Source organism: Corythoichthys intestinalis, chromosome 4 (assembly GCF_030265065.1).
Source record: "Corythoichthys intestinalis isolate RoL2023-P3 chromosome 4, ASM3026506v1, whole genome shotgun sequence".
Classification (NCBI taxonomy): Eukaryota; Metazoa; Chordata; class Actinopteri; order Syngnathiformes; family Syngnathidae; genus Corythoichthys; species Corythoichthys intestinalis.
The window spans coordinates 190954-197781 of NC_080398.1; positions in this window are offsets into that span (position 1 = coordinate 190954).

Consider the following 6828-nt stretch of genomic DNA (forward strand, 5'->3'; position numbering starts at 1 on the left):
TTGTTTTTTTTTTCATTCTGCACAATTTTAAATAAAACTAAGCAGTCAGTGAATTTTCTGGTTCTTGCTTTCAATATTGACTCAGATCTCTTTATGTATATATTTATTTATATGGCGGAAAACACAGACAAGACTGAAAAAGCAGTTTCTGCTCTTGCCCTCCTCTTTAAAAGAACGCTAAAAGAAGCCAAAACAACTGTTGTGTTTGACAATATGTCTATATGCTGCCATAGCAGATTCATGGCGCATTAAACCCTCGAACTATTTTTAATTTGTTTTACTATGAAAACCCCCGTTTACAGACGTCGCGCAACCACTTTTGTTTCAACCCAGCCATAAAAAGAAGGTAAGTAATTGTATTTATTACTCGAAATGTCTGATTTTTAGCTTAGAATCATTAATTGATGTCTAATATTTAGTTTAAAAATAAAAAACTAGTTTTAAAAAATATTCACTCGCATATTTTAAATTTATAAACAAATTATGTCTCAATGAAAAAATTGGCGTCTGTAAAAAAAGTCACAGATTTGTACCTCATAATTATCGCTTAATTGTATTTTTTTTGTTACTGTCGCATTTTCCCCGATATTTTAGATGATGAATAATCGATCCAAACATAGAAAAATTGAAAACTAATGTTTAAAAGGGTAAATACATGAAAAAGAAAATCTCGACCACTCCTTGTTGTCTGCGATTTCTGCATCGCGACCCTTGTTATATCACCATGTTTCACTCATAAAATCCCCCAAAAATCCGGCTGTGGCCATTCACAGCTGTTTCTTGACACTCGGTGATACATGCTACATGGAGTTTTTGGATCGAAACAAGGTAAGTACGCTATAATATCTTGTTAAAATCGTGGCGTTTTTAATTCTGCTCTCGCGTGTTCTCGCCTCCAGTTAGGGTTTTGCTGTTTAAATTTTTTTTTTTTTTTTAAATGCCCTCCTGTTCAAAATTTTTCTTTCCCCAGAAAATAAAGATTTTAAGCTTTCCAATGATTTATCACACATGCATATAAGACAATTTTGAAATTTGGCCAAATTGGTGGTCTTAGAGCGGAACTTCAAGTCACCTGAGTGTTTTCCGCCATATAGGTATGTAAATGTATACGGCGGAAAACACAGAGAAGACTCAAAAAGTAGTTTCTGCTCTTGGACCCCTCTTTAAAATAAATTGCTGTATTTTAAGCCAAAAAAGCTGTTGTGTTTGATAGACCAATATGTCTATATGCTGCCATAGCGGTTTCATGGCGCATTAAGCCCCTGAACTATTTCTAATTAGTCCATTTTACCCTGGACACCCCAGTTTACAGACACCACGCAACCGCTGTTGTTCAACCCAGCCATAAAAAGAATTTTATTTATTATTCGAAATGTCTATCATTTTTAGCCTAAAATCATTAATTGATGGCGAATATTTAGTTTACAAAAAACACTTTATATAATTATTCACTCGCATATTTTTTAAACATTACTTTTAAACAAATTACGTCACAATGAAAAAAATAGTGTCTGTAAATAGGTCACGGATATCTACCTCATAACTATCGCTTAATTATATTTTTTATGTTACTGTCGCATTTTCCCCGATATTTTAGATGATAATCGATCCAAAGAAGAAGAAGAAAAAAAAAAACACTTAAAAGGGTAAATATTTGAAAAAAAATCTCACCCACTCCTTGATGTCTGCGAATTTTACATTATGACTCTTGTTATATTACCGTGTTTCACCCATAAAATCCCCCAAAAGTCCAGCTGTTGCCATTCACAACTGTGTCCTGACACTCGGTGAGACATGCTACACGGATTTTTTGGTTCAAAACAAGGTAAGTGCGCGATTAATTTTTTTTTTCTTTTTAAATGCCCTCCTGTTCAAAAATTTTCTTCCCCCAGAAAATTAAGATTTTAGGCTTTCCAAAGATGTATTACACATGCCTATAGGACAATTTTGAAATTTGTCCAAATTGCTGAGTGTTTTCCGCCATTAGATATATATATTAGAGCTGTCAAACGATTAAAATTTTTAATTGAGTTAATTACAGCTTAAAAATTAAATAATCGTAATTAATCGCAATTAATTGCCATTCAAACCATCTATAAAATATGCCATATTTTTCTGTAAATTATTGTTGGAATGGAAAGATAAGACACAAGATGGATATACAGTGGGGAGAACAAGTATTTGATACACTCACAATGGGAAAACCCATTGGCAGTGTATCAAATACTTGTTCTCCCCACTGTATACATTCAACATACGGTACATAAGGACTATTTGTTTATTATAACAATAAATTAACAAGATGGCATTAACATTATTAACATTCTGTTAAAGCGATCCATGGATAGAAAGAATTGTAGTTCTTAAAAGATAAATGTTAGTACAAGTTATAGAAATTTTATATTAAAACCCCTCTTAATGTTTTCGTTTTAATAAAATTTGTAAATTTTTCAATCAAAAAGTAAAGTAGTAGCCCGCCATTGTTGATGTCAATAATTACTTACACAATGCTCATGGGTGCTGAAACCTATAAAATCAGTCGCCAGCAGAGGGCAGCAAAACTCCACAAAACACAATTAACAAGTGGGCATTTCCCTATACTGTCATTTAAATCTGTCTGAGCCGGGCATGTGCGTTAATTGGGTCAAATATTTTAACGTGATTAATTTAAAAAAATTAATTACCGCCCGTTAACGCGATAATTTTGACAGCCCTAGTAATTATATTTATCATTAAGAATTTCATTTTTAGCTTAGAATCATTAATTGATGTCTAATATTTAGTTAAAAAACAGACTAAAAAATCATTTACTCGCATATTTTAAACTTTTAAACAAATTACGTCACAAAGAAAAATTTGGGATATAAAATCTGTAAATAAGTCACGGATATCTACCTCATAGCTATCGCTTAATTGTTTTTTGTTACTGTCGATTTTCCCCAATGTTAGATGATAATCGATCCAAATAAAGAAAAATTGAAAAATAACGTTTATAAGGGTAAATATATGAAAATCTCAACCACTCCTTGATGTCTGCGATTTCTGCATCACGGCCCTTGTTATATCACCATGTTTCACCCATAAAATCCCCAAAAAATCCGACTGTGGTCATTCACAGCTGTGTCTTGACACTCGGTGATACATGCTACTTGGAGTTTTTGGATTGAAACAAGGTAAGTAGGCGATAATATCTGGTTAAACTTGTGGCGTCCTTAATTCTGCTCTCGCCTCCTGTTAGGGTTTTGCGGTTTAAAAAATGGTTTTGTTTTTTTAAAAATGCCCTCCTGTTCAAAATTTTTCTTCCCCCAGAAGATTTTAAGCTTTCCAATGATGTATCACACATGCATATAGGACAATTTTGAAATTTGGCCAAATTGGGGGTCTCACAACGGAACGAAACCACCATGTTGTTACATTAACATATCAGCCAGTTTTTCTCTATTCTATTTATATTTTAAAATTTTCTTTCAAGATGACGTTTTTTCTTGGTCTTAGATTTTTTGGCTAGTGCGACTTATAGTCCGAAAAATACGTTAATTTGATTCCAAAATGTCTTTTCTAAACTCAATCCTATTAGAGTAGAATTCTCTTTCACTTTCCTTAAATCGTAAGGTCACAATGTTAACGTACGAATTCCACAATCACAATGTTACATTTACACATAACGTGCTACATTTGATTGTAAATATGAGAACAAATGAGAGCTCTTACCTCATTAGCCAGAAGGGACGGATTGATGGATGTGAAGCAGAGTCGTCCTCTTCATTTGCTCTCCCTTGCTCTCCCTCACTGTGATGTCATCTGGTCCGTCCTTTATTTATATTGCCTGTATGGTAACGCTACATTTTTGAATTTCAATCAATTTAAGAATGACATCTCACCACTTTTTATATATGGCTTGAAGTCCTGTCAAATTGAGGCCATTGATTAAAGTAAAAAAAATAATAATTTGACTGAAACTCCATTTTTTTATATATATATACATATAAACATTGCCGAGACTCAAGATTGTGGGTGTGTTCATTCACATTCCCCAGTCAATACGGATTGGACGTTTAGTGCCGTCCACGGCAGCCAATCAACGCTCAAAGGCGACTAAAACTAAAATGTCAAATACTGTTTTATTCTGAATTTGGTAAGGGGGTGTTTTGTGTGTGTGTGGTTTTTTTTGTGTGTGTGTGTTTGTCAATTGTTAGGGAGTATTTTTGTTGTTGTTTTTCTTCAATTTGGCGTTTTCATTGTCCATTTCCCCCCATCCAGTCTAAAGGAATTGGACGTCTTGTGCCAATCATGGCAGCCACTGAGCGCTTTATGACAGTTAAAACTAAAACGTCAAATAAATTCCTGTTTTGTTTTTTTTTCCCCGATTTTGGTATGTGGGTTTTTGTTTTTTTCTGCGGATTTGCCAAATCTTTGAATTTTTTCTATTTTTGTTCTGTTTTTTGTTGCTGCTGTTGTTTTGGCAATTTGCCATTTTTGTTATCCGTCCCCCCCCCCCCCTCCCAGTCAAAAGGAATTGGACATCTAGCACTGTTCATGGCAGCCAATGAATGCTCTATGATGGCTAAGACTAAAATGTCCAATAAATTTGTTTTTTTCTGATTTTGGTAAGCAGGGTTAGTTTTTATTGCAGATTTTCCAAATGTTGTTGGGTTTTTTTGTTGCTTAAATTTCCTTTTTGTTCAGTTTGTTGTTGTTGTTTTGGCAGTTTACCATTTTCGTTATCAGCCCCCCCCTACCCTCCCAGTCAAAAGGAATTGGATGTCCAGCGCCGTCCATGGCAGCCAATGAACACTCTATGACAGCTAATACTAAAATGTCAAATAAATTACCGTTTTGTTTTGTTTTCTGATTTTGGTTGGCGTTTTTTTGTTTTTGTTTTGTTTTTTCTGCGGATTTGCCAAATGATTGCATTTTTTCTCTTTGTGTTCTGTTTTTTGTTGCTGTTGTTGTTTTGGCAGTTTGCTATTTTCGTTATCAGTTCCCTCCCCCCTCCCATTCAGAAGGAATTGGACATCTGGGACCGTTCATGGCAGCCAATGAACGCTGTATGACAGCTAAGACTAAAATGTCCAATAAACCCCCCCCCCCCCCCCCCCCCCCCCCGATTTTGGTAAGCAGGGTTAGTTTTTATTGCAGATTTTCCAAATGTTGGGGGGGTTTTTTGCATTTTTTTTCTTTTTGTTCAGTTTGTTGTTGTTGTTTTGGCAGTTTACCATTTTCGTTATCAGCCCCCCCCCCCAGTCAAAAGGAATTGGACGTCTAGCGCCGTCCATGGCAGCCAATTAAGGCTCTATGAAGGCTAAAACTAAAATATTAAATACATTTGGTGGGAGGTTATGTGTATTTTTTTTCGTTTTGCAATTTGCAGTTTTTGTTGTTCATTTGCCCCCCTGTCAAAAGGAATTTGGAAGTCCAGCGCTGTCAATGCGGATGAGTGCTCTATAGCCTAATGCAGGGGTATCCAAACTTTTTGCAAAGGGGGCCAGATTTGGTGCGGTAAAAATGTGGGGGGCCGATCTTGGCTGACGTCCTTTTCGTACAACAATGTATTTGGGCAAATTTTAGCAAGCCATTCTGTGTGTCACATTTGCTTTTTTTTTTTTTTAATGAATAATTTCAACAATCTCGCAACAAGCCTTTTTGGCATTCTCTTTTGACTCTCGGGCTCTGGCGAAATACTGCTGCTGTGAAATAAAACTAGCTTTAAGTTGCTTCAATTTCCCGCTGCGTATCTTCCCTGTAATTATGTCGTACATGTCAAAGTGTCTTGTTTGGTAATATCGCCTCACATTGAACCCTTTAAAAACAGCGACCGTCTCTGCAAATGAGGCAGACATAGTTGTTGCGTATTTTAGTGAAGAAATAGTCCAATTTCCACCTGTCCTTGAAGCATCGCAGTCAACTTTCTTTTTTTTTTTTGTTGATTGTCGCCATTTTAGAAAATTTAAAGGGTCACACGGGGTTGTGTTGCTTAGAGTGCTGCTGTCTTTTAGTGGGTAAATTTAGTGTGTAAGTTACTTCATATGCTGGTAGCAGTACAGCTGATCAATTCATTAAATCTGTGTGCGGGCCAGAGGTTATTTATTTTATGACAGAGGCTGGGGGCCAGATGAAATTTGACCACGGGCTGCATTTGGCCCCCAGGCCGGACTTTGGACTTGTCTGGCCTAATGGCTAATGCTCTATTTTGTGGAGGTGGTTTTTTTTTTTTTTTTTTTATCGCTGTTTTCACAGGGTTTTTTTCCCTTTTGAGTGTTGTATTTCGCATTTTTCGTGTATTTTGTTGATTTTTTTTTTTTTCAAGATTGTGGTTTTTTTATATTGAGTTTTTTCATTTTTTTTCTGGTTTTGTCGGAGGGTTTGTGTGTATGTATTTGTTTTTTTCCGCACGTCAAACATAATATACAAAAAATATGACAAGGATTCAACAACAACTGTAACAAACACTAATGCTTGTCAAATGAATCATAGACCCCTACTGTTTCACGCATTACCACCCACCAGCGTCCCCTGCTGCGCATTTCCGTCACTACGACGGAAAACTAACCCTAGCGAGGCTCATGTTGCTGTTCTTCTTGAAGGGTGTACACTTTTTTTTTTTTTTTTTTTAAATCTAGTCCCCCATCACCCACGGATAGATCACAATGAAATTTGGTGGAAATATTCTTGGGATGTATAAGCGTCAATCAGTGCTGATAAATTAATTGAGGATTAATTTGCCTGCATTTCAAGAGATATCCAGTAGAGGGCATGCACACACTTTGAACTGTTCACAGGCAGTACTAACACATTAGTGCTTATTTCTAATAGGAAATAATGGAAATG